This window comes from Heterocephalus glaber, unplaced genomic scaffold (assembly GCF_053883595.1).
Source record: "Heterocephalus glaber isolate CG9 unplaced genomic scaffold, H.glaber_assembly_v1.0 deba00000122, whole genome shotgun sequence".
In the NCBI taxonomy this organism is placed as follows: Eukaryota; Metazoa; Chordata; class Mammalia; order Rodentia; family Bathyergidae; genus Heterocephalus; species Heterocephalus glaber.
The window spans coordinates 15,943,684-15,969,782 of record NW_028258138.1 but is presented as its reverse complement, the minus strand read 5'-3'; the positions used below and the strand labels follow the sequence as shown (position 1 = coordinate 15,969,782).

At 34.7% G+C, this 26,099-nt stretch overlaps 2 long non-coding RNA genes across 3 annotated transcripts in view; both read right to left on the bottom strand.

Moving 5' to 3' along the window:
• LOC101699071 (uncharacterized) overlaps positions 1-26,099 on the bottom strand; it is an 88,184-nt gene that overhangs the window by 27,082 nt on the left and 35,003 nt on the right. The gene's annotated exons all lie outside the window — the stretch shown is intronic.
• The window catches only part of LOC147830359 (uncharacterized), a 34,354-nt gene continuing 15,012 nt past the window's right edge, over positions 6,758-26,099 (bottom strand). The window contains exon 2 of the long non-coding RNA XR_015452158.1: positions 6,758-8,013. This is a non-coding gene — a long non-coding RNA (uncharacterized LOC147830359). The remainder of the gene's footprint in view (positions 8,014-26,099) is intronic.

The window sequence follows — 26,099 nt, the reverse complement described above, 5'->3', positions numbered from 1 at the left end:
GAAGAAGATGCGTGTTTTGTAAATAGATTTGGCTGCTTTAACTTTTTGTTTATTTTGTTTCTTCTGAATACGTTCACATATATTATATTTGGAAATCAAATTTCACTTTTTTTTCCACATAAATGTAGTCAGTCCATGGCTTACATGGGTAACATACCATTAATAGGATTTGGGAAATATCTATCTTTTGCTTTGCAATTTAAGAATATTAACTTTCACTTCATGGACCAATACAGTTGCTGCAGCTTCACCCATCATATTATCATCCCTCAGCAGAAAGGCAGAAAAGGGCAAAGGAAATACAAATAACCCTATTCATGAAAATTTCCCAGGAGTTGTTTATTCCATTTCTTGTTGTCACACATTAGCTAGGATTTAGTCTTATATCATCAGCCCTGGAAGCTTTCTGGGAAGCTTAGGAATCTCTAGCCAGGCAGTCATGTTGGCCAGTTATTTTTACTGTAAAGAAAGGAGAGGGTAAATAACCAGAAAAATATTGTATGGCAAGGCCTACAAATAGAAAAAAAAAAAAAGTTCTTGAGGCAGTAAGACAAAGTATTTGAGTTTTCTTTCCTCAGTGACAGCTGAGCACTTAATTTCTAATTTCTCTTCCTTGAACTTGTAAATATTAGGTAACTTTGAAGAGCAGAGGACAGATGCAGAGGGTGTCCTGATTTGGCTAAGCTAGTTGTGTAGTTGGTTTTCCTTTTCTCTAGTAAAATCTGGTATGGTCTCTCGTCTTTAAGGAAGAGCATTTCTATCTCTAGATGAAGGTGTGTAGTTGAGGCTGGGAACAGTGTAGCCATATTGTTATGCTTAGTGTAAGAAAAATCATGGAGCATGAGAAGCCAAGAGAACAGGACAGAAACAGAGCTGTGTCTCAGCCACCAGCCACCATGGGTACAGCCCATGTATCCTTGGAGGTCAAGTTTTATGAGAAATAATTTCCTTCAGTGCAATGTTCCTCTGGTTTGGCCAGAGTTAATTGTCACCTGCCTCCAAAGCAGTAGTCTAACACACAGTCAAGTCAACACGCACATTTATCATTTCCTGAATTAATAACCCTCTCCCTACTTTTTATTTTGCACATTTTCTTTCATGTTAATTAAAATACAACATATATGCAATATCTAGGCACTCTGTATGTACTTAAGGTATATAAATTCCAGAAGCAACAATGATCATTTTCTCACTTGTTGCTCTTATAGTAAAAATAACATTTGTAAAAGTAAAACTATCTACAAGTGTGCTTGGTAAGAGGAGGAAAGATTTGATGCAGGATATTATATATGCAGTTTACAGACAATGGGGATGTGAAAATTACAAAGCCCCTGTATTGCAGTGGCTAATATACCTACAGCCAATTGAAACATGTCTTTAAGAAACCCATATGATTGTCATCATCCAAGGAATAACTACTAAACTTTATGGTGTAACAGAATTTTTAGAGTTTAGACGATTAATCGTTGTCAACTTTGCATTACTGTAATAAAATACCCAAGAGAATCAGTTTATAAAGAGAATGCTTTCTTTGCTATCACAGGTTTGGGGGTTTCAGGTCAAGATCTGGCAGCGCCATCACTTTGGGTCTGTAGTGGATGTTCAGATGGCCATTTCAGGGAGCAGTGACAAGAGACAGGGAGGAGGGCACACCTGTCTGTCTCTTCTGGTCTCTGTCCCTCTTCTTATGAAGCCATCAGTAATTCAATTAAAGACCACCCTGATGATTTTTACCATTTCTAATCAACCTCCAAAGGCCCCAGCTTCAAGCACCATAGTAAAATTAATTTCCCACTCTCTGAACATTGCACAGTGGAGATTAAAATTTAACATATGAATCCTTATCTAAGCTGTAGCAGGAAGTACATGTAAGACAGATTTGTTAATTGGACAAAATGCCAAATTACTGGACTCATCTTCAGTAATGAAAGCTGATTCAAATGACACACTTCCTCAATAACTGCTTTTCGAAAATTACCACATATCAGATCTACTTGTAGGGCTTGTTAAACAAAAATTTCTGGAACTCACTTTCAGATTTTATTGACTCAGTAGGGTCTACAAAGGGGCTTAAAAATTTACATTTCTCCCAAGTTTCTTGGTTGTGCTAAAACTGTTGGTGAGATCCACACTTTCAGAATGATTGCCCTTCATCAACTTTAGGTGGGTTTTGTTCTTTTATGCCACTAATAGTACATACTGTCTACCATTTACATTTTTATACAAAAGTTGTGTATATAATGCCATGTATATCTGTCATTACTATACTTTCTCCTGGAGAAAACATCCAAGCTAATGGTAATAACACCCAGGCATTACAGTGCATGGAGACCCTCACCATGAGTGGCCATCAGCTTCTCCTTTCAGTTCTGTCAGTTTCTCTGGTAGTGGAATACTTTGGCAAGACACCTCTGTGAATGGCTTTCCATGGCATGTTAGCAAGTGGATTCCCTGCCAGCCCAAAAGGAGGTTTCTAACAATTTCCATGCATGTGGTCCTACAGAAGCTTCTCTGTCATCCTGTGAGCCATATTTTCACTCTTTCCAATGAGACACAAATCTTATCCTGGTGGAGATAAGACAGTCTTTTGAGGTACGATATTCCTGCTTAGAAACACTCCTGCACTTTTATATTTGCTAATCTCATAATCTATCAAGTTCTTTAAATTGATTACAGCCTTGTGCTTCCTTATATAATAAAGTCTTTGTTATGGTCAGTAGCATCATTCTTTTTACCATGCTTTCTCTCTTCAAATCACTGTGTCGTTTACCCACCTGTTTGGACTTAAAAGCACGAAATGCTTATTTTTTCCTCATGAATTTGGAGGTTCAATCCATGTTTGTTTGGCATTAGTGCTCTGAACTACGGTAAAGCAAACTATGATGGTGGAGGTGTGCAGAAAAGGAAAACCAGTTCACCTCAAGGCAGCCAGAAAGCAGAGGAGACAAATATGAAGGAGCCAGGGTCCTACCAGCCCCTTCCAGGGCACAGTTCCAAGGACCTGACTTCTTCCCACTATGCCACATCTCTTCATGTGTCCACCACTTTCCATAGTGCCCGGAGCTGCTGACCAAGCCTCTAAGACTCGGGCTTTGAGTGGGCACAGTCCAGGCACAAAGGAGAGTAGACTTCATCTCCTAGTTCATTATCTACATGTAAATACTCCAGAACAATAACAAAAATCCTGGTCCCGAAACAGTCCTAGTTGGAAATATTTTAGAGAATGGTAGGGACTAACTCAGACAGAAAAGGGATCCACATGAAATGGAGAAATAACAAAAGGCATTTTGTAGTGGTGAGGAGTTGTTTTGGCCTAAAGAAGACAGATTTGGCTTTAAAAAGCAGAAAAGGGTGAGAGAGAGAGCTACACAAAAATGAAGAGGCAACTGGCATGGTGACACATATCTGACATCCCAGCACTAGGGCTATGCCAGGAGGACCAGTAGGCAATGTAGCTACTTAGAGATAATTTGTTCCCATAAAACTGAAAAAAAAAGAAGAAAGAAAAAGTAATGGTATGGAGATAGAGCTCAGTTTGAAGTTCCTATGTTCAATTCCCAGTATTACTCAAGAAAAAATAGTGAACGGGCAGAAATGTACAAGAAAATTATAAAGAAAAGAAACACTCTTATTTAACCACAACTTTGCACATATTATTCAGTTGAGGAATTTTTCTATTCTTTGGAATAGACTTATGAATTTTTTCAATGATAAGTTCACAATATGCACATCAAAATGGATTAGTTGTGACAGCCATGAACATGGAAGCACAAATGCAAAGCCATCATTGTCAAATAACATTTCTCTTTGTTTCATGAATCACATTGAGTGCATTGTGGTTAAAAAATAATGAATTTTTAGAAATCACCCATTAGAACTCTGGAAGAAAATGTAGGGGAAAAATTTCATCATATTGAACATGGTAATAAATTCTTGGACCAAAGCACAGAAAATAAAAGGAAAAATATAAAACAGGACTGTATCAAACATTAAATCTTTTGTGGATCAAGGGGAAGATCTTGCAGAGCAGCAGTGCAATTTAAAATGGGAACCAATATTTGCAAATAACAGAAGTGATAGGGAACTAATATACAAAATCTATAACAAGTTCTATAAATCATCAACATCCACAAAAAGCAAGACAACCAGTTTTAAAAATGGTCAAATGAATTGAATAGATATTTTCCAAAGATGATATATAAGTGGCCAGCAATCATATGAAAAGATGGTCATATCACTAATAATTAGAAAAAACAAGCAAAAATCATGATGATATATCATTTCCTAACCATTAGGTTGCCTCCTGTCAACAAATAGATACTCAGTGTTGGTGAGGATTTGGAGGAATTAGACATCAATACAATGTTGCTGGATTATCAAATGACAAAAACACCATGAAAATAGTATAAAAGCACTTCAATAAGTCAAAAGTACAGAAGTACCAGTATAGTCAAACAATCCCAGACCTGAGTATTTAACAAAATGAACTGAAAAGCAGAGTTTCAGAGACACAGTTGCACACTCATGTTCATAGCAAGAAATGGAAGTGAACTGAATGCCCATTGATGAATGAACAGATGCCAGAAAATGTGGTATGATATAGAATGGAATAGAATTCAACTTTAGAAAAAATGGAAATCCTGTTGTATTCTATACGAGGGTTGGAATTTGTGGACATTATTTTAAATGAAATAAGCTATTCACAATTTAAAAACTACTGCATTATTCCACATATACCTGGGATTTCACGTAGGCAAATCTATAGAAAAAATAATGTAGAATGGTGGTTACTAGGGACTGAGGAGAAAGAAAAATGGAAATTGTTCTTTTAAGCTAGAACTTGAGATTAAAGAGATGAAGATGTTCTGAAAACACTTCCTAATAAAATGAATGACCTCAAAACTGCTGAAATGTGTGCATTAAAGTCCTTGATAAAATAAATTTTGTTATATGTTTTTAAAAACAATAAAAATACAAAAAGCCCAGAAATTCAGTGATACATAAGTGACTTTATAGATATTTTCATCCAAACTCCCCTTTTTAGGTATAAAATAACTAATACACCAGAAAGTGGGTAAATTATCTCAGGTCATTCACCCAGGAAGGAGCATGCTTCCCAACACATCACATCTTAGTTGCAATGGTTAACTTAATTTTGTCAACATGATTGGCTTGGGAGCCACCCAGAAAATTAGAAAAGCACATGTCTGGGTTTGTCTGGGTGGGTCATGAAGGCATGAATTTAAAGTCTATCTCTGGTCCCTTCTGCTTCCTCTCTTGCGCAGGACCCTTGCTCTGTTTCCCAATTGCCATAAATTGAGTCTCTTTGCTGTCCCATGACGTTCCATCATGAAGTTTCTTCCTTCGAGTCAGCCCACCATGGACTGAATCCCCTGAAAATGGGAGGCTAATTAAATTTTTCCTCCTTTAAATTGTAGATGTTGCATATTGTGTCCTAGCAACAGGAAAGCTGCTTATGAATGTGACTGCATCTGTTTAGTTTAAGTAATATTTTGAGAGATTCTCAAATACTTTAATTGATAGTAACTTGTGTTTATTATAACACATATGAATATAGAAACATTATGACTAAGTGTATCTTTCCAATGTATTTTTGGTTCACTATAAAGCAAAAAATGTATAAATCTTTCCAGGTAGAGGGGATGTATTTTTTAAGAGTAAGAGAATTGCATTCATCATATTTTGTTCATATATTAATTTACAAACCTTTATGATTGATGATTTTTGCTTATTTCTATCTGAAGATTTAAAGAAATAATAAATCATATTCATAATTCCTGATATAACCTCAATACAGTGGGCAAAAGAAATGTGTAAAGAGTTAAGTATAACATGTTGTTATAGAAGCCAAGTGGAGGACAAAGGGAAAGGGAAAATAATTTGAGGCCAGAAAAAACTGTATGGAGAAAGCAACATCCTAACTGAGATTTGTTGGAACTTTCAAAAGGAGGGGAAAAGACAGAAGATTATACAGCCAAGACTATGGGTCACAGACCAATATAGACTATACTGTAGAAGATCACAGAACTGAAATGTTTGGCCAGGTGGGTTTCAGGTAGTCTAAGAAGAACATTCTCTTTCATGCACAAAAGGAAAGCTTTATTTCCAGTAAATCCAAGAGAAGGTTCTTTTGTTTTTGTTTTTGTTTTCTTAGTTATATCTCAAAACAATAGAAAGCAGTGACATTTGTTTTCTGTTTTGTTTTGTTTTTAAATCTTGGAGCATAAATGTTTAAAACAGGGTTGCTATAGAGTAAAAATTCTACTGCAATAATCAGGTTCCAATTTCAGGTTTTATCAGCTCTGGTCTTAGAGATTTTAAAGTAAATAAGACTTTTCCAAGTTTGGAAAGTACACATTTTATCATACAACTATGTATAGAGTGGTTGGGTTTAGCTACATTTCCTTTCCTTCAAATACACTGAATGTTGGGGGCATTTAGAGATTTAACTGGTTAAAGTTGAGGTCAGATAAGGAGACAGCGTACAAATCACTAGACAATATGATACTTCCTTATCTTTTCCTCTACAGTTCTGCACACAACGAAAGTTCTCCATGACGAGCCAACCCACGTTAATAAAACATACCAATGGAACAATACTTCAGATGGTATAGAGTTAAAGAACAAATCACCAAAATACATATTTGTCCACTAAAATTCTTCCAAAAAAGATGTTGACCAGACCTGTTCCATTGATTTTCATAGACTGGTAATAATATTTGCAGAACTATCCAAATTATTTTGGAATAATTGACATTATAAAGAATAATATTGTTATACTCTGTAATTTTTTTTAGTTCTCTATTAAGTAAATTAAATATATTATTTTCTATATTACAATGAAGTCATTTTTTCCTAATTCTGAGACATAGCTTTGCATGTATATAAAATATATATAAATTTTCCCTGAAAATTTATACATTTCTTTTGCAAAGGTAATATTAAAAACACCAGATGTAACATGAAACCAAAAGAAAATATTCTTGAATCAGTTTTATAGTGGTAGATTTTCTTGTGATGAATCCTTGCTAAACATTTACCTTTGCATCTTTGTAACAAAAGATCTTTGGCAGGATTTATAAATATTTACTTGGAAGTAAACACACATTATCTAATCAACCATGTTTCCAACTACAATTCCATCTTTGTTAAAAAGGGAAAAGCTTCTTCCTGGATTTAAAAGCATCCTTTTTCTTAGCATTTTTTGGAAATTGGAGCAGACAGTTTGAGATCGTGCCTAATGACATAAGACAATGGAACCCTGTCACGTATAAATATGACTCAGGGGATGGCAAGACCAGAATGCCATTTGGAGACTTGTGTTCTCATTAGGATCTGAGTTATTTTTATAATTTCCTACAGGAACCATTTAGAACAGCACAAGGTTCAAAAGGAAGGGCAACTAGAAAGTATAGAGAAATTATTTTTGAGTTGACTCCTATGAAAGTGTCTCTCTGGCTCCATTCTTATTTTACGGGGCAAATTGTTATTGTCAAGAAGAGTGAGATTACATAAAATTAAAGAAAAGATACTGAAAATGTCTCACCAGATACTAAAATGATTTTGAAGAAATATTCTGTTCTCCAGGTTTATGAAAAACCATTTGTTTTAGAAAATTAGGATCCACACAATATAAGACTGCTCTACTGAGAAAAAAGAATTAAAGAGAAGATGTAGACTTGCCAATTAAAATAATAACCAAGTGATTAAGATTTTATATCCTGAAGCACTTTCTAAGTACAACTGAATCAAGTCTGATGTAGGTATGCAGTTTCAGTATGCATTCCACAAATGAGACCACACATTGTGCATGGCAAATTTGGAATTAACAATTCTTGCTTCTGTAAATTCCTATCAGTTAATCCTCATTCAAAAAGTGATTTCGGGGCTGAAATGAACATAACCCAGAAAAATCTTCTCATAGGCCTTGCTCCGTTTTAAACTCTTCAGAGTGAGAGGACTTCGTGTGTTCTTTTGAGGATGATACAATCCCTAAGGAGGAAGGAACACATTGTTTCAAACAACAATAAGAATAGAAATTGATTTGTTTCTCACTTCCTGAATTTTCTTAAACCCATCTTTATCTTTGTGGTCAGACTCATTTCCTTGCTTAAATTAGAATGAAATTCAAATTCATTTATAGTTTCATTCAGCTAAAATTAAGTCAGTAGAAAGGTCAAGTTAAGTATGGTACATGTTGGTTTCTTTGGACTATAAGCTGCTGTTTGCATAACCTTTCTCACAAGGGAAATTAGATCAAATTTGATTATTAAATTTTCTATTACAGATAAGTTTAACATGCTTCAAAGAAAGAAAAAAGTAGAAAGATTTAAAAGGAGATAGTACATGTAAATTGCAAAATCAGGAATGATGTTACAAATTAAAAATTTGAAATTTGTGAATATGTCATCCAAATAGCATGATAAGTACCAAATCACAAATATTTCTCTTTAAAAATCCTGATATTAATATTCAAAACACTTGAATGTTTTCCTCAGTAAAAACAGAATAATTGTAGTGATAGATAACATCTGTATTGAAATTTTTCAACTAAGAATTTCCTGGACTCTAAAAACTGTTTTGATCTCATTAATGTCTTATTGTAGAAGCTGTAAGGAGTAGCTAAATGACACTGACTCCTGAATTATTAAATTAAAAATAGCGCTGTTTCTATGTATTAGCTGGGTCAGGTATTGAACTGGGAATGTACAATATGTTGACCTGGCAAATTCTATCTCCTAAATTGGCTCTCATTTATGAAGTTGCTTGGAAATATGTGCTCACCAACAACCCCTCCTGTTTCCCACATTCCCAAAACTCTTGATTTTATGTATAAGAAGAACTGGAAGTGATCCATGGATTTTGGATTGATCCCAACACCTAGTGAGCTTGGCCTGAACTTTAAAGCACATTGGAGCAGAAAAGAACATCAAGCCATATCTTGGCTTCTCCGATGCTGTGTCAAAGAAATAATAATAAAAAGTAAATAACATGCTAATTCTGAATATATAATTTACTATTTAGCTATAAATATTTTACAGATTTATGGTGGAGTAAAGTAGATACAGTTTTCACATCTGGAATATACGACAATGTTGGAGAAGAGAAAGGGTAAATAAGGAGGCAAGATAAAATATTGGAATAATGGTAGTGACATCATCAGAAATAGTAAAATTTGGAATGGTGAAGGGTTTGGGGAATATATAATTGATCCAATTAAATTTAGTAAGCTTAAGGTAATAAAAAGAAATTTTAGTGGCATTTTCCATAGGTGGCTGGAAACATGAGATTACAGTTCAGTGAATTTGGAAGCCATGCATGCGTTAGGAGGTAGCAAGTAAATGGTTGAGGGCCAACCAACCCTTTGGAAGTAGCAGAATTATGAGATCACAAATAAATCTAACAAACTGGAGAAAAGTAGGAGTCAAATAAGCAAGTATGTTTTCATAGAGCCAAAGCAGTTCCCAAGTCAATTCTTTAACTGTCCCTAGTAAGTTTAAAGGCAATTCAAGACTCTTGGATTTGAGAAGAACCACAATAGAATATTATTTCTGTGACTTCCACAGACAATGTGGGTAGAAACCAGGCTGCAAGGGATTGAAGACAGAATATATTTTTCCCAAAATAATTTTGGTAGAAGTAAACCATTAGGGGAGATAGTTTACAATGAAAGTAGTTGGGGCAAAGTAACTGTGCTTTGGTAAAAGCATTTTCCATTTCTCCATGATGGAGTCTATGCAGTCACCCAGCAATACAGTAGTCTGATATGCTGATATTTTAAATTAAAATATTTGGAGATAAGCAGATGTTAGAAGAGGTGCTACTTTTATGTATCTGTAGCTGCCTACAGACTGTACCCACTGACACTGAAAACAATTGCTTTCAGGCCCTTCTCTGAAATTTCATTAAATGAATTCACATTGCTGGAAGAAAAACAGAGGAATATTGCCATACTTGGATAGATTTTGTCACGAGATGTGATCTGTCTCCTGGGCTACTCAATTTTTGCAAACTATTGACTGGATTCTGGTCCCATTCATTTCCCCTAATCATTTCCTAACAGTAAAGAATCCCCATGTTCCTGCATTTCCCTCTCCCCTATGAAAAAGTGTATGCAAACATCTTATCTTTACGGAGTTATTGGGTAATCATTCTCCCCAGATTTCCCTTGAGAAAATTAATAAATTTGTAGTTTTTTTACCCACTGACCTATTTATTGTTAGATCATTACATCCAAACTTCGGAGAGTGAAGGAAAAGCTTTCCTTTCACTCATACAACTATTTTTAATAAAGAAAAGCAAACATTATCTTTACAGAAATGTAAAACATTCACTTTTAACAGAAATAAGAACATAGAGTCCAAAGAGATAACAATCTAGAAAACAAACAAAAAATTGGAAAACTTTGTTTCCTACTCCAGAGAAAGCTACTCTTTCCTTCTTTCTATCTCGCAGAGACGTAGGCAATATGCTCTTACTCTCGAAAGACAGCTGGTCATTTGTCTGTGATTATTCATCATCAGATCCTGTGATTATTCATCATCAGATCCTGTGCTGAACTCTAAACTGCTCACATCCCGCACACCGGTCCTCATCTGATTTCTACAGCTCCGGTCATAAATCATCTCCGTCAGTTTGTGCCAGATAAAAGCACTCTCTTTTCTCATTTTAAAAGTGGTTCAGAGCCTGGGGTTTGGCTCAGTGGTTCTGCCACCTGCCTTGCAAGTGCAGGGTCCTGAGTTCGATCCTCAATACCAAAAAAAAAAAAAAAAATGGTTCCAACAATGATTTCCTCAAAATGTTTGTGCTGCTGTAGCATGATGTTTCTTGAAATGTCTCTTAATTTTTAATCTTCTTTTTGGTTTTTTTTTGGTACCAGGGATCAAACTCGGGTTCTTGTGCTTGCATAGCAGGTGGGGAAACCACTGAGCTAAATCCCCAGCCCATAATTTTTAATATAATTGTGCATTAATAAACTTTTGCTACATTTTGGTAGTTAAAAAAATGCATGCCTGCTCTCAGCACAACATAAAATTTGTTTGCAGCTTAATAAAAGTGATTATGGAGATGAAGGCCCCAGTGATACAAAATGATTAGTTAATTTTAAAGAGGGTAAAAATTGCAGTAGTCAATCATTGAATAATATTTCTCTTCTCCTGAATTATATTTAAAAATCTCACTTCATTTTCTGACAAGAGATTAATGCACCATTCTACACCTTTGCATAATTTTTTAGTGTTATTGTGACTAGTGCCAACTGCTTTGAAACCAAATGATCAAGTGGCAGATTTCAAATTCTCTTTTAAAGTCAAATTGTCTAATTATCTATTGTGAAAGTTGAATAACATTTTATCTAATTATGAAATAAACCAAGATTGATTCAAAAGAAGCAATGGTAGATGATACTAATGGATAATATCCTCGTTTATGTTCATATCCAGGATGTCATATATAGTAGAGATTAAATTGTCAGCAAGAGTAAATAATATATAGTTAACTCCATCAAATCTTTAATCAAATAATGTTGTCATAGTTGTCTTGTTTAAGATGAAAAGAAGAATATTATTTGTGCATTAAGTAACTAGATAATTGAATCAGTGTATATATCTTGCATATTTTTATGGAGGGAAACCTTAGGAAATTTGCTATTAAAACAAAAAAAGACCACACTTTACAGAAAAATGGCCAAGTATATTTTCAACAGCAGGCTATTTTGTCCTTAATCTTACAATAGGATTTAATTATTTGCAGGTAATTTACTGATGAACTAGCATTGTAATTTAATATTTTTGAACTTTAAGCAAATAATTGTTCATAAAGTCTTTGGGCCCACTTGAGAATATCTGTCAAATGACAGATATTTTCTCATAAACATGATAAATTTTAGAAAATTTAAGTTATTTCTTGTAGCTTCCATCATTTTTTCTCCACCAAACAGACAAAAATAAATGTCTATGAATATTTTAGCTCAGAACTCTGTGCCTGGAACCAGCTTCCCTGTTTTTTCATGTGGAAAATTCAAATCCTTCCATGCTTTGTGTATGACCTAACTCTCCATTTACTTTGCTATCTCATATGCTTTTCTTCATCATCCTCTTTACTGCGACCAAACATTCTTTACATTCAGGGTTCAGAAGCTCTATTTCTTCTTCCCCTGTTACATAGTTTGATACCATATCTACTTCATGTTTTGCTCAAATGGGACCTTGTCAGTGTAGGGCCTCAACAATATTATTTTAAAATTTGAACTTCTCCCCTGCTTTTGCCCCTCCCTATCCTGGTAGCTTTCCTTGCTGTTTTCAGCTTCCTCACTCTCAGACATAGAATGCATCTCATTTCAGGACAGACTATCACCATCATAAGGGCAATAGTTTTTATTGTGTCATTTGCAGCTGTAGTCCCAACACTTAAACACTGCTTAGAATAGAGGAAGTGGACCGAGTATTTAGCCCAGTGGTTCTGCCACCTGCTTTGCAAGCACAAGGACCCAAGTTCGATCCCCAGTACCAAAAAAAAAAGAAGAGAGAAAGTGCTCAATAAATTATATTTTTAATAAATAAGATAACAAATTAATACATCAAAACAAGGAAATTTCAACCAAGTTAGAAAATTCCCTTATTAAATAAAAATGTAATATCTGCTCACAACATTATACTTTATGAATAAATTGTTTAATAATAGTTGATTTTAGTATATCTTTTGCATTATCACTAAAATTTAATATGAAATATAGACTCTAATAGAATTCATTCTTGGTTAAGTTGCCTTGTACATTTATTATTGGCTAGCACATGAAATTATATCAATTTTCTCAAAAGTAACATTTTCCTCATACACATTTAAGCAATGATGATAATTAGCTGGAGGTTAGTTACAAAAATACAAAAAATGTGACCTGTTAAATATTCTAGCCTTTTTTAAAAATTAAATTCTTTTATTGGTACATTGTAGGTATACAACACAATTACATTTCCCACTGGGAATTGTACCTTTACATAATGTATCTTGGTTTTTATTTTTTCCCCATTCCTAGTCCTCCCTTCACGCCCTCCACCCTTCCCTATTTACAAAGATTTTATTTCCATTTTTTCCATTTCTCAGCATTTTTCCTTTCCCTTCTTTCCTTTCCCCTGTCCCTCCCACTACCCCTACCCCTTTGGACCTTTTCTTCCTATTTTACATTATCGATTATTCATTCTAATCATTGGTACATTTTAGGTATACAATATAATGACATTCATCATTGGAAATTTGCACCTTTACATAGTCTCTCTTGGTTCTTATTTTTCACCCTTGCCCAGCCCTCCCTTCAACCCCTCCATTCCTCCCTATTTACAAAGATTTTGTTCCCCTTTTTCCATTTTCTCATATTAATCCCATTCCCTTCTGTCCTTTCCCCTAACCCTCCCACTTCCTTCCCCTTTGCCCCTTTTCTTCCTATTTCACATTACCTATTATACATTTAGTCCTTATTTACACTTTCAGTTTCTCACACCAGAGAAACTATTTGGTATCTACACATGCGTGTCCTATTTATTTCACTTAATAGTATCGCCTCAATGTGCATCCACTTAGCTATAAATGTCTCTAATTTCTCATTTTTTATGGCTGAGTGGTACTCCATTTTATTTAAAAAAACCACATTTTCTTTATCCAGTCTCTAGTTGATGGGCATTTGGGCTGTTTCCAAATTTTAGCTATCACAAACTGTGCTGCTATGAACATGGGTGCACATATATCACTGTGGTATGATTCTTTAAAATATTCTAGCCTTGATTCACAACTCTATTCTTAATCCAAAACAAAATTCAGAAAATAAATACCTCAAGAACCTGCCTGATATAAGTACCTTCTGGGTAGAGAAAATTGTTTGCCCCCTTAAGCATTACATTCTTAATTCTGAATGTTCATCTATTGTCCATATCTCCCAGTCTTCCTCATATGTAGATTTTCCATGTGGTGAGTTTCTGGTGTTTGGACTGTGAATGATATGATACTCAATTTGTGGGTCACGCTCTTACAAGGAAAGAAAGCGTGTTCTCTGCTTCGCTTCTTAACCACTTGCATCCTCTAATGCTTACCTTTGATTTTTCCAAATAGAATAGGCTGGAAGACAGAAGATCCTGGCCAATGATAACAAAAACCCACTTAGAAAATTGGGAAAATATATAGACATTTACATTACAAAAAACTAAATGTCTTTTTTTTTTTTTGAGCCAGTACCTTACAGTCTCATGGAACTACCTGTGCTTCTCCAAATTAATGCATTCCTGGACTGAACATCATTACTAAATCTGCTAGTCCTGGCTCTGTCATTATCAAGGCGATTGTAGTCAGTAACTACCTACACTCCATTTCATTGTTCCTTAGTTATTTGTTCAATAAATCATTGGATATGGCCACACCACTTTGGACTGTGTCTCCTATAAACTGAATTTACCTAATTAAAGTCCGTACTCTTACACCAAGATAAAACTCTGTAGTCAATATTTAGTTCTTCATGGGAAAATGGCGTGCAGGAAGTAAGACATATTGAGGAGCACCGTGAAGTACATATTTGCATCGTCTTTGCAGTCACAATTCTCATTCTTTTCTCAGATCTTTCATTTTTAATTGTGTACCATTGGACAAGGCCCTTTATCTGTTTTGCAGAAAATATTTTTCATGTTTAAATATAAACTACTACATCTACTTTTATACTATTTTAACAGAATAAATATATATACTATTGAACCTGACAAAAAAAGTGATTGTGATGTCTATGGTGATTATGACTGACTTCATTAGTATTATTATCTATTATATTTTCCTAAAGTTCAGGAATTGAAGTTCGAAAGATATAGAAGTTATGTATTTGTGATCTTGGAAATGTATATATTTCAAAGAACACAGATATATTGCTTGAATTCAAAATGTCACATTTCCAGTCAATAGTACTGTTTTTATGATCATGTCTAGATCAAAGCTGAATTGTTTTGATACCAAAGGTACCAGTTAATGTATTGGGAAAACACTGCTCTGCTAGAATTCCCAGTTGGTTCTAGCCACCTAAGATGTAAGATCTGGAGGAATTATTCTCTAAACTGTAGTAAATTTCTTAGGCAGAAGGTCTAACTATTCTAGATGATGGGATATATACAACTTGGCCTTTGGAGTTTTGCATCAAAGTTAGTACTAAGCTAGCTCCTTAGTACATTGTGAAAGCCCTCTATGAGTTATATAAGAGATTCAGAGATTGGTTGCAGTGAGGTAAAAAGAAAATCCCCTCAACCCTTCATTAAAACAAGGTCACAAGTCTCAGAAGTTTGGTCAAAGTCTAAATCAAATAATGACATTTTACTCTACATGTCAACCTTTCCTTCACAGATGAGAAATGTAGTAACTTCAATCAACTCTCACAGGATTTTACAAAGCAATTTTATGTCCAAAGACAGAGAAGAATTAGAAAAGTAGATTCACAACCCAAAACCATTTCACTAGGTAAGCAATAAGTATGTGTGCCAGAGGAGAGAAGTAAATTGTGCTCAGGACCTTAATTAACCATACGGTCTAAGAGGTGGCATTTGTGAATCATGAAATGAAAGACATATAATATGAGAAGTTTCCAAAATAATGTCTTATGTCAAGGATAGGTGTTAAGTACTTTTATTCAAAAGGTCTTTCCTTTGACTAAAGGGAAAGGTTTGTCCCTAGTAATGTGTTCATGATGAAAAATTTAATAAGAAGGATGAAACCATTTTACCAGGAATGATTTAGAAAACCTTAGGTACTCAAGAAGCTGTAATTGATGCCAACCGAGAATGACCACATTTCCTCACATATGTCTTCAGTTACATTCTTCATTGCTGATGAAAAGAGGATTACAGCTGATCACTAGCTTTTCTCTGCCATGCACTCAATTTGCTTTTTATTTCTAGACCTGATCAATAGTAACTAATTCTAAGAAATGACTCAAACAATGCCTCTTATAAAGAAAATGTTTCCATTGCTAATTAAAAGTGACTAATACTATACCACAATAGGAAATGAATCAAACTGTTAAAGAATCAAATCATGTTCAGGTTATCTTTAAATAAGTTTTTATTTACTGAGTTAGGGGACAATTCTATGAAAAAAGCCAATAAACCAAAACTGTATGTAATTATATGATGATATTACTAACCTATAAGAGAAAAATTTAATTAGAATTTTATATTAGAACATATTCTAGTCATTGTCCCCTTTTACCTTTTACACATATAAGTGGATTAACCACAACTAATTTTAAAATAAAAATATTTTATCAAATATTTGATTCAGGAAAGAAATCACAACTCCCATAAAAAGCTAGTGATTTCAACCCTTGTTGATTCATTAAATTCTGATGAGCTTAAAAATCTTAAAATAAATAAGCAAAATAAGTAAATAAGTAAAAAAATAAAATTACTTGTTAATTTTAAAGCTTTAAAATTATTTTCAAAAGTCCTTATATCTGGGCTCCTCTTGGAAAACATAAAATTAGGATACAGAAGTAGAGGACTGATCATCAGCCTTTTTCATTTCCCTTTACACTTCAGAAGTATACATTTGGGTTGAGGAGTACAGCTCTAAAGAATGTTTTATATTTAAAATATTTATAAATAGGCCAAACTTCTGTTCCTGTGAACTAATTAATCATTATAAAATGGTGAGAGGTTCATGCTCTTGAATGGGATGATGCGAACAAGGGTCTCTCCCACACCTTCCTAGTGACAGTTGCTAACAAACTCTTTGAAGTTAAGTCCCCATGAAAGGGCAATGCAAAAATCCTTTTTACAACTGGAAATGAATCAGACAAGCTTCTCAGCTACTCCCGAACCAGATTCCAGTAAATCTCATATTATTTGGCTCATTTTCCCTAACTCCTGTTGCGATTTAATTCTGCTTCAGTCTTATCCAAATTACTACTCCTGAAATATTTTGCTTACCAAATAACTTTTTAAGCTATATTACCAGTTTTTGTCAAAATTACGTGTAGGAGTCTGAAAAAAAGTATCATTTTAATCTAAAAATCTCTCCAGTAATTCAATTACTTTGGGATTTTGTTATATGTGTGAAAAGAATATTTAGATCCAAGAATAAAGAAGTAAGGTAAGGCAATTTCGCTAGTTTTTTCTTTTTTGGCATTTTAATTTAAAGTTCAAAACAAGTTCAGCAGATTAGAATCCCAGATTAAAAAAATAATTTGGATATTATCCCGTTTTATTATAAGTGGATAAAATTAAGTCACTGAATTTCGTTGCAGAAGCCTCCTTTCTAAGTAACATAGCTACAAACAACCAACAAACTATTTCACTTGCTTAACTTATTTGTTTAACATTAAAAAGTAAAAAAGGATTCAGTTGAGGCTTTATTCCTGCCATGTTTCTAGAATGGTTCTAATCTATGCCATATGTAAGGGGTTGTACCCCAACATCTAAAGGAAATTGTTTAAACACTCATGACATGAGCCCATGTCAAATCTTTTGTCTTATTCCCTCATTCAGTGGTTTAACTAAATGCTTTTAAACCATTTGTACAAACCTAACATTGAGAATGTGGCAAAAGCTACCACAGAAAAAATAAAGCCCCTGTCTTCACAGAGGTTGCATGTTTAAGAGACAGTCTGAAAATAATCACTGCAAGTATGATTAAAAACTAAATTATAAGTTCTCCAAGGAGAGGAGAATAGTGGTAGGAAATTCTAGAGGTCTTTGTGGAGATCATGTCATACTATTCAACTTCTATGGCATTTCACTGAAAAGAAAAAAAAAAAAAAAGAACAGAAAGAGACAAGGGAGAGGTGCTGTGGCTAACTGGAGAAAGAAACTCAGTCCAAGGTTTAGGAAATGGTTTGAGGCAAAGAGAGAGGCTACCTTTGCAAGAGTTGAAGGCAGAGACCATCAGGTCCTATGGAAGGTCATAGATGGCTTGTGCAATGGAGAAAGATGATGCAACTTACAGTTTAATGGGATTACTTTAGCTAAGATACTGAGACTAGAAAGTGGTAGATTTCCATCAGAAGTCTATGCAGAAAACTTTCCAAATTATAAAAGTGGATTTTTCATAGTGAACATGTGGGTGTGTCAATGACATAGAACAAAAACTTACCAGCACCTCCAAAACCACCTCTGATGCCTGTCAGTGCACGATCCACTCCTGTGCAGATGTCATCACTGTCTGACACTGACTCATGCCAACATACATTAGGTTTGCATTTTTTTCAAACTTTACATAAAAATAATCATACTCAACAGTTTTATTTTGGGACTTTTGCTTAGATTAATTAATTTTGTAAAATTTATCGATCTCAGTGTGTGGAGTAATAGTTGAACTGGTGGATTTCTGAAGCTGATGTTTGCTAATATAATATTCCAAAAATGGCTACACTCACTTATTTTAATAATTGATTACTAATTTATTTTGGATTTCTAAATTCTAACTGTGATTGCCCATGAAAAATGGCATTTTTTCCTACTTCTTGTCCATACGAATTTTATTTTTCTTTCTTCTTTACATTGGAGGGATACAATATTGAAAGAAACTGGTAATAGCAGGCATCCTTGGCTTATTTCTAATATGATGAACTTTAATATTTCAATAGTAAGCCTGGTATTTGTGCTATTTTATTTTCAAATACCTTCAGTTAGGTGTTAAAAATTGTCTTCTTCTAAATTTATTAAATAAGCTTAGAAATAAATGAATTAAATTTTTAATTAAGTTTTTCATGTCTAATATATCAATTTTATTATTCTTTTCTTAGTCTGTTAATGCAGTGAATTGCACTCACCTCCAAACTTTACAGTAATCTTGTTCTTTGCATAAATGCTCTAATTTAAGTTGTTGATTTTGTATTGTTGCATGTAATGTGCCTATACTTTCTTTAAATTTTTTGTATACATTTTCATAAAACAGCATGGCCTATAATTTTCCATTTTATAAAGACTTTATCTGTTTTGAGGAAGAATAATCAATCATGAAAAGGTGACTTTCATTTTCTTTAAAAGGATGTTGATTTGTGAGATCGGTGCTTTATTTTTCCTTAAATGGTTGAATGAATTCACTGATACGGTCATGAGGACAGGAATTCTCTTCATATAGATACCTAATCATGAATGCTTTCAATTTAATAGATCTAAGACTATTCATATTTTTATTTCTGTGCAACCTCTGGAAAATTAATGTTTTTATATGAATCACTCTATTTCTTCTAAAATTGCAAAGGAATTGGCATGAATTTGTTGTCATGAATAACCCTACTATTACAAAACAAATCCATTTATGTAAACTTGTGTTCTTAACCAGGCCTCTTGGTTATTCTTGAGGAAATTAGTATGTAGCTTAAGACTCTGCATAAGACCATGCAAGCTGAGGGTGACATAATAACCCCAAAGAATTATACTGATTATGGAATAAATGTCTAGTTGTGATGGCATGGGACCATGGTTCCCAGTGGGAAGAGTCGAGAAAAAAATTGTAATTACTCATACAGAGCACACTCACAGGTGTGTTCAGGAAGTGTGGATGCTGGATGTTCTACACAGCAGTATAGTGAACTGCAACATTTGTTATGTCCAAAGAAGGCTATAAGCAGTGCAGGCTGTAAAGTGTTAACCCCACAATTGGTTTGTTTATAAAAGTGAGTCCAGCTGATGCCTATCTGCTGAGGTCAGAGTAACTAATACCCAAATTCTATTGCCACAACTAAAACTTTCTTACTAGAAGAACAATGTTGTAATTACAACCATATACTTTGTCTATTTTGTTCCTAATTTGAGAATGCTTTGTCTTGTCCTTTACCAGCCTTGTTTACATTAATTTCCCTAGAAACTACACAATTATGTGCCCTAGCACATAGTTCGGCCCTTACACGTAGCTTGCCTTTACCCCAGTTGATTATCAATAAAAATCAGTGGGGTGGACTGGCCAGGGACTTTGCTGTTTGCACTGGCATTGATCATCCTGGCAGCCCACTTTCTGTTTCTCTTAGTTCTGTCTTTTAGGTTTATTCTCAGGCCTACATTGTACACTGGACAGAAGACTGACCCTAACTACAGGGGTCTCTTGTATAACAGGTCGAGTAAATAGCTGAGTTTCAGCAGGGCAACCCTCCTAATTTCTCTACCATGAGTGAATAAGCAAATCTCAGTGCTATTGGGCAGCTGAAATAATTCAACCTTGAGTGAAATGTGTAACACTCTATTGCCTACTCCAATTTATTCACTGATGGAGAGACCAAAATAAGGAAGACTCTGGACAGATACCGTAAATAAACCTTACACCATGACACCCATTTGTTACCAGTTCACTGGCCTATACCCTGGAAAGAAAGGTACATGTGTAGTACGCTTCCAATACCAAATTTCTCCTGCCATTTCATGTGATTATAAAGAGCTAGTGCTTTAAAACCATTCTATTCTTTATTGGACCAAAATTATATTCTAAAATTGCTTAGTCTGAAGGTTAGCTTTTTATTTGTAGGGAAATATACCTGATATCCACAACTTAAAGGAGGAGAGGCTTATTTGTCTCATGGTCTCAGAGGGTTTAATCCGAGGCTAGGTCCAAAGAAGGACCTAGGTGCCAGCTTCGGTGGCAGATGGGGACAGGGAAGCAAAACTGTTTAGTTAATGCTGGATGAGAAGCCAAACAAGGGAACAGTTCCAGAGAGGACAGAGCCAGGGAGCAAATACAGACCCCAGAGTCACACCTCCATGATACACCCAGGCAAGCCCAGATGCATGACTTACCTATGTCCTCGGTGGCTCTGTGACAAACAAGTTAACCATTAGGTTTAATCAAGACACTTATGAAGAAAGTAATTACTGTACTCAAAAATAGCAGGTTAGCAATGACAAGAGATGATATGCTGACAATTACATTGAAGAAGGTGTTTGGGAAAATGAGAGAAAATGCTTGCAATAGTTTATGTGAAATATTAAGTAATCCTTTTATGTGGAAGAGGATTTATAAGCAATGATAGTTGTGCAAGTATTCCAAAATGCTTCCACTTTATAACTGTCACCAGAAGAGGGGAATCTTCTTTAAGTAAAAATCTGGAGTGTGGCTTTAATACTGGGAATCCAGGAAAGATGCTCATTTATTAAGATAGCAGACATTTATTGGTCATTGACTGACAGAGAACACAACAGTCAAAGTTTCTTGCTACAATCTAGACATTCTCAATGACTAAAAATTCAGAATGACAGCTGATTTGTTTTTGTTTCATTATCCACTGTGACACTTCCAGAAATGTTAGCATGGCCAAAATAAAGCAGGAAAACCCCACTCTGGGAACAAGAAGATTGATGAAAAGGATTCTAGTAAGCCAGTATTTGGGTCATCCCACTTTTACACTTAATTACATTCAAAGTTTATTCACAGGAAATTCCACAAAATACCTGACTAGCACTTTCTAAACTACTAAAGTCATCAGAATCAACAGAAATCTGAAATTGTCTCAACCACAAAGAGCCTATTGAGAAATATCTCCTTTATATATTATAATATCCTACAGTTTTCTGGAACAGAAAAAATTACTTTGGTAGAATCTAGAAAAATTAATTTGAAAATAATGTAGACTATAATTAGTGATACTATATTAATATTGGTTTACTATGACAAATGTACAATGTAAGATATTAATGAAAGGGGAAATTGTGTATAAGATATATTGGAACTCCCTGGCTCAACTCACTGTCTCAACTTTTATGTAAATTTAAATTTATCTTAAATTTTAAAATTTATCTAGAAATAAGAATTTAGAAAGTATTTTCACTGACAACAAAACTAAATCAGTTCCTCTTTATTTTGCTCATATTATTGTACCCATTCATTTAATATATTTTGCTCTGGACAGATATTTACCACAAATCCTCTCACTTTTTATATAGTAGCTATAGAGCAATTTGTGGCTGGAGAGTTAAATGTTTGGTTGGTAGTATATTTAAAATTAATCCAGTAATTTTGATTGAGTACCTACCACATATAAAAAAGTATATTTTACATATATTGCAAAATACCTTGGTAAATTAGAAATGCATCTTTCTTTAACATAGTAGAGATTGGTGTCACTCTGGCGAATCTGACAAATATAAATTATCCACTTAAGGCAAAAGGTTGGCTATTATTTTCCTAGTTTATTCTTCATGTTTTTGGCAAGGCATCAGCTCAGAGTAGGGGTGACAGCAATGTCTGCCTTGACCAAACTTTAGTCATGGTCCTCTGAACTCTCTTTTCAACCAAGCCTGCTGATATTTATGACCCAGTCTCAGAAAGAATCCTGCTAATTTCAGTTAGAAAGAACCCTCCTCCGCTGATATCTGATCATCCAGACTTACCCTCAGCAAAAATCCCCATTGAGTCAGTTTAGCAAGAATTCCTTCTAATCCTGGATGTTTCCTCTTAGTAATTTTTTATTCATGTACACCACCTCCCACCTGCTCTTTCGTTATAAATGCCCTCTTGTGCTTGCTGGATGTGTAACTGAATGTGGTTCTATAATGAAGTCTCCCTTATTACTCTAGTTCTTGAATAAAATCCACTCAAAGTGCTGAAGTACTATCCACCTGTGGTTTTCTTTCATCACTTGTTACTTTATGTAGAGATCTTATCATCGAGGACAAGTGAATAATAAATCTGGCAAAGTTTCCATTTGCAGCTCCAGAAAAGCCAGAACTCTGAATCAAGATCAATAACATAATGGTATGGGATTCTGTAAATTTTCTTTTAATTTTTTAAAATATATATATATATTTGGTACCGGGGATCGAACTCGGGTCCTTTGATTGCACAGCAGGCGGTGAAACCACTGAGCTAAATCCCCAGCCCTTAACTTTATATTTTTAATAGTACATATTTGTCATCCACATTGCTCACCTTCATCATAAGGAATTTGTACCTGTACATAATATATCTTAATTCTTTTTTTTTCCTTATTCTTTTCCCCTCCCTTCACCCCTTCTTCCCCTTTCCATTTACAAAAGTTTTATTTCCAAACAAGGGAAGTAGGGACATAAATGTTACTACACAGCATTAGACTTGCATAAAAGAAATGTCCTGTTACTTTAAACACATGGATCTACAAATGTGATAAAAGTGTGTAGAAGTAAGCACAAACTCTTAAATGTATGCATACAAAACTCCTGAGATCTGAGGAGAGTTTGTAGAAGCTTATACATTAATTTTGATGTATTACTCTACTCACACAACTGGTTAATGTAGCATCAACCTGGATGACTGGTACGGAGTGTGCTTTGCATTCTTAACAACTGTGTGTAATTCTACAATTGTATCACAATAAAAGGGTAAAAAGAAAATCACCAGCTCTGAGGAAAGCAAAAGTTGATGTGTCTTAAGGTTCTGTCCTTGGACCTCTTGGACGCAAACATTTATAAGTAAGTTAATTGATGGTTTAAAAGGTAAATTCGTCCATCTTGGCCTATAAAGCTAAGAAAGTCAACATTTAAGGGTCATTATTATTCACTATTATCACAAAGAGTAGAAAACTATTGTTTTATTGCTTAAACATATTAAGATAGCTTCTGTTTATACAGAACTTTCTGAAGAGGGGAAGTTTTGTACAGTTGCTACCATGTGAACTACTTCTACTCAAAATCTCCCAAGGAAGTTATTCTTATTCCATATTCCTTCTCTCTCTCTCCTTCTCTCTCTCTCCCTCCCTCCCCCCACCAGACAGAGAATAAGAGAATACTAACTTCTATGTATGTGTATATGTGTCTTTGTGTTTTCTCCTAACATCAAAATATTCAGATACAGTTATACATTCTCCCATATTTAGATTTATATGATTTAGATTGTATGATTTTCTCTATGGAGACTTTTGCATTTATTTACAAATTAATTAATTGTTCAATTATCATATAAAAGAGACTCGCTTAAAAATAGGTACACTAACATACATGTGTATACACCCACACACATTTACTAATTGATAATTATTGTTGATCAGAAGTTTGTGTAAAAGCTAAAAATGCAAAAATGATTCTAAATGTTAGCAAGAGAAGCTGGAAGTCCATATCAAAGTAGACATTTGTTTCCATACAGCATAATGCACTACAACAGATACTGCTATTCTGTATTCACTAAATCTCATTTGGAGTTTAATTCTGAGCACCATGTTGCAAGATGTTATTTACAAATAGGGATATAAAAAGAAACACATACTGAGGATGCTCTTATTAAAGCCAATCTCTTTTCATTTCTGATACCACAACCTCTAGCTCAGTGCCCGGGGATCACATGAGATATCATAAATATTTATTAGAGGAGAAATGGAAATATTTAGTGAACACCATGGTTCAACAACTGTTTTATGTGAAAAGAAAGATAGACGATATTTTGGGCATTATTGGCTGTAACTATTCAACTCTGAGATCCATCCTGAAACTAGCAAGAGAGGACATGTAAACCTATGTGTGTGACCATGTTTCTGTAAAACTTTATTCACAAACGTGAGAAGCTTTCAGTTGGGACCCCAAAATGTACCATGTGCACTGTTAGTTCAAAACAAAAAAAAGATTAATTGGAGGTAGAATTCCCTATTTTTATTTTTTTTTAAATGGCATGTTTATGCAAGGGATTGTGACTGTTTTGTTCAGAAATAAAAAGACAACATAGCTAAGTTAGAAAAAGTTACAAAAGGAGAGTCCTGTTCATCCTTTTGAGATGAGAGATATGCTCTTACAAACAGGAATGATTTTTCTAATAATTGAATCATCTAGTCATGTTGTAAGGAGCCTAAACACACAGAGATTTTCTCCTCGTTTGGTATACTGAAGTAATGCTGAATGACTAGCTGTCTATAGATACAATATTATGTAGAAAGCTAAATATTTCTGTATCCATCTCACAGGGAATGTATTGAAATGCAGACCTTGGTGCCTGTGTCCAGTTTTGGGCCTGAGATCCTAGCAAGCCCCCATGTGATGCCCAAACAAAGGATCAGGGACTGTGTTTTGAATACCAGGGCTCTGGTACTATGGAACGAATTGTTTGTTTCTGAGCTTTTAAAATAAATTTCTAAATTTGAGAATATATTTGAAAACTAAGGCCATAAATTGCTTGGGGATTTATTTTGAAAAATCTCATTTTGTTAATTTTAGGAAATTATTTGATAGTTTAAATTTACTCTGATCTAAAATAACCTTTATTTCTCCAAATATTGTCAAAATACGTCATTAATCAATACTATACTAAAATGAAGTACATTTGGATGACGCATTTCATGTATTAAGTTAATACAAAAGAAGCTGAAGACTTTTTTTTTACTATTTCTATTTTATAATTGTTCACATAATAACAAAAATAGCATAAATGCATTGAGTACCCAGAATAAGCCAGCCACTCTCTGAAACATAATCTCTTCATGGGCCTGGGATGTGGCTCAGTGGCTCCACACCTGCCTGGAAAGTGCAAGGTCCTGAGCTCCATGCCCTGTACTGGAAAACAAAAAAAAGAAGGAGAAGAAAAAAAGAAAGCAATATAATCCTTTCTATTTATCCCAGTCCTGCATTTTGCAGGTGGAGGAATAATGGCACAGAAAAGTTTACGAGGTCTTCAGCCAAGGGGGCCAAGGTTGATTTCGGAGTCCTAAACTACCAGGAACGCTTTTCTCTTTCTCTCACCTGGCTAATAACGATGAACAATGCAGGAGTAGAGATAAAGATTCTGTAGGTAGCCTCGGCAATCTATACGTTTATAACTACACATCACAAAAAATCTGTCATTACAACAGCAATCGGAAATCTCTGATCAACTTTGAGCACAGCCTGATTAAGACCCACAGGAGGCAAAAGGAAAGAGAGGAAGAAGAGAGAAAGTCTCAGGCGCTCCGGCTGGTCCTCAGGAGACAGCGGACAGCAAGGCGGGATCCTCCAAGGTTCTCAGGGCTGCCTCCTGCTTGCGAAGCCATTAGAGCAGCGGCCCCTGGCAGCAGGCTGCACATGGCCTCCAGGACACTGTAAAACAGCAGTGCCTTTTTTCCACAGATGAAAATGCCAGTGCCTGTGCCACAAGCACTTTACCACATGCTCTTTGGGGTTGGGAAAGCAGGACTGAGA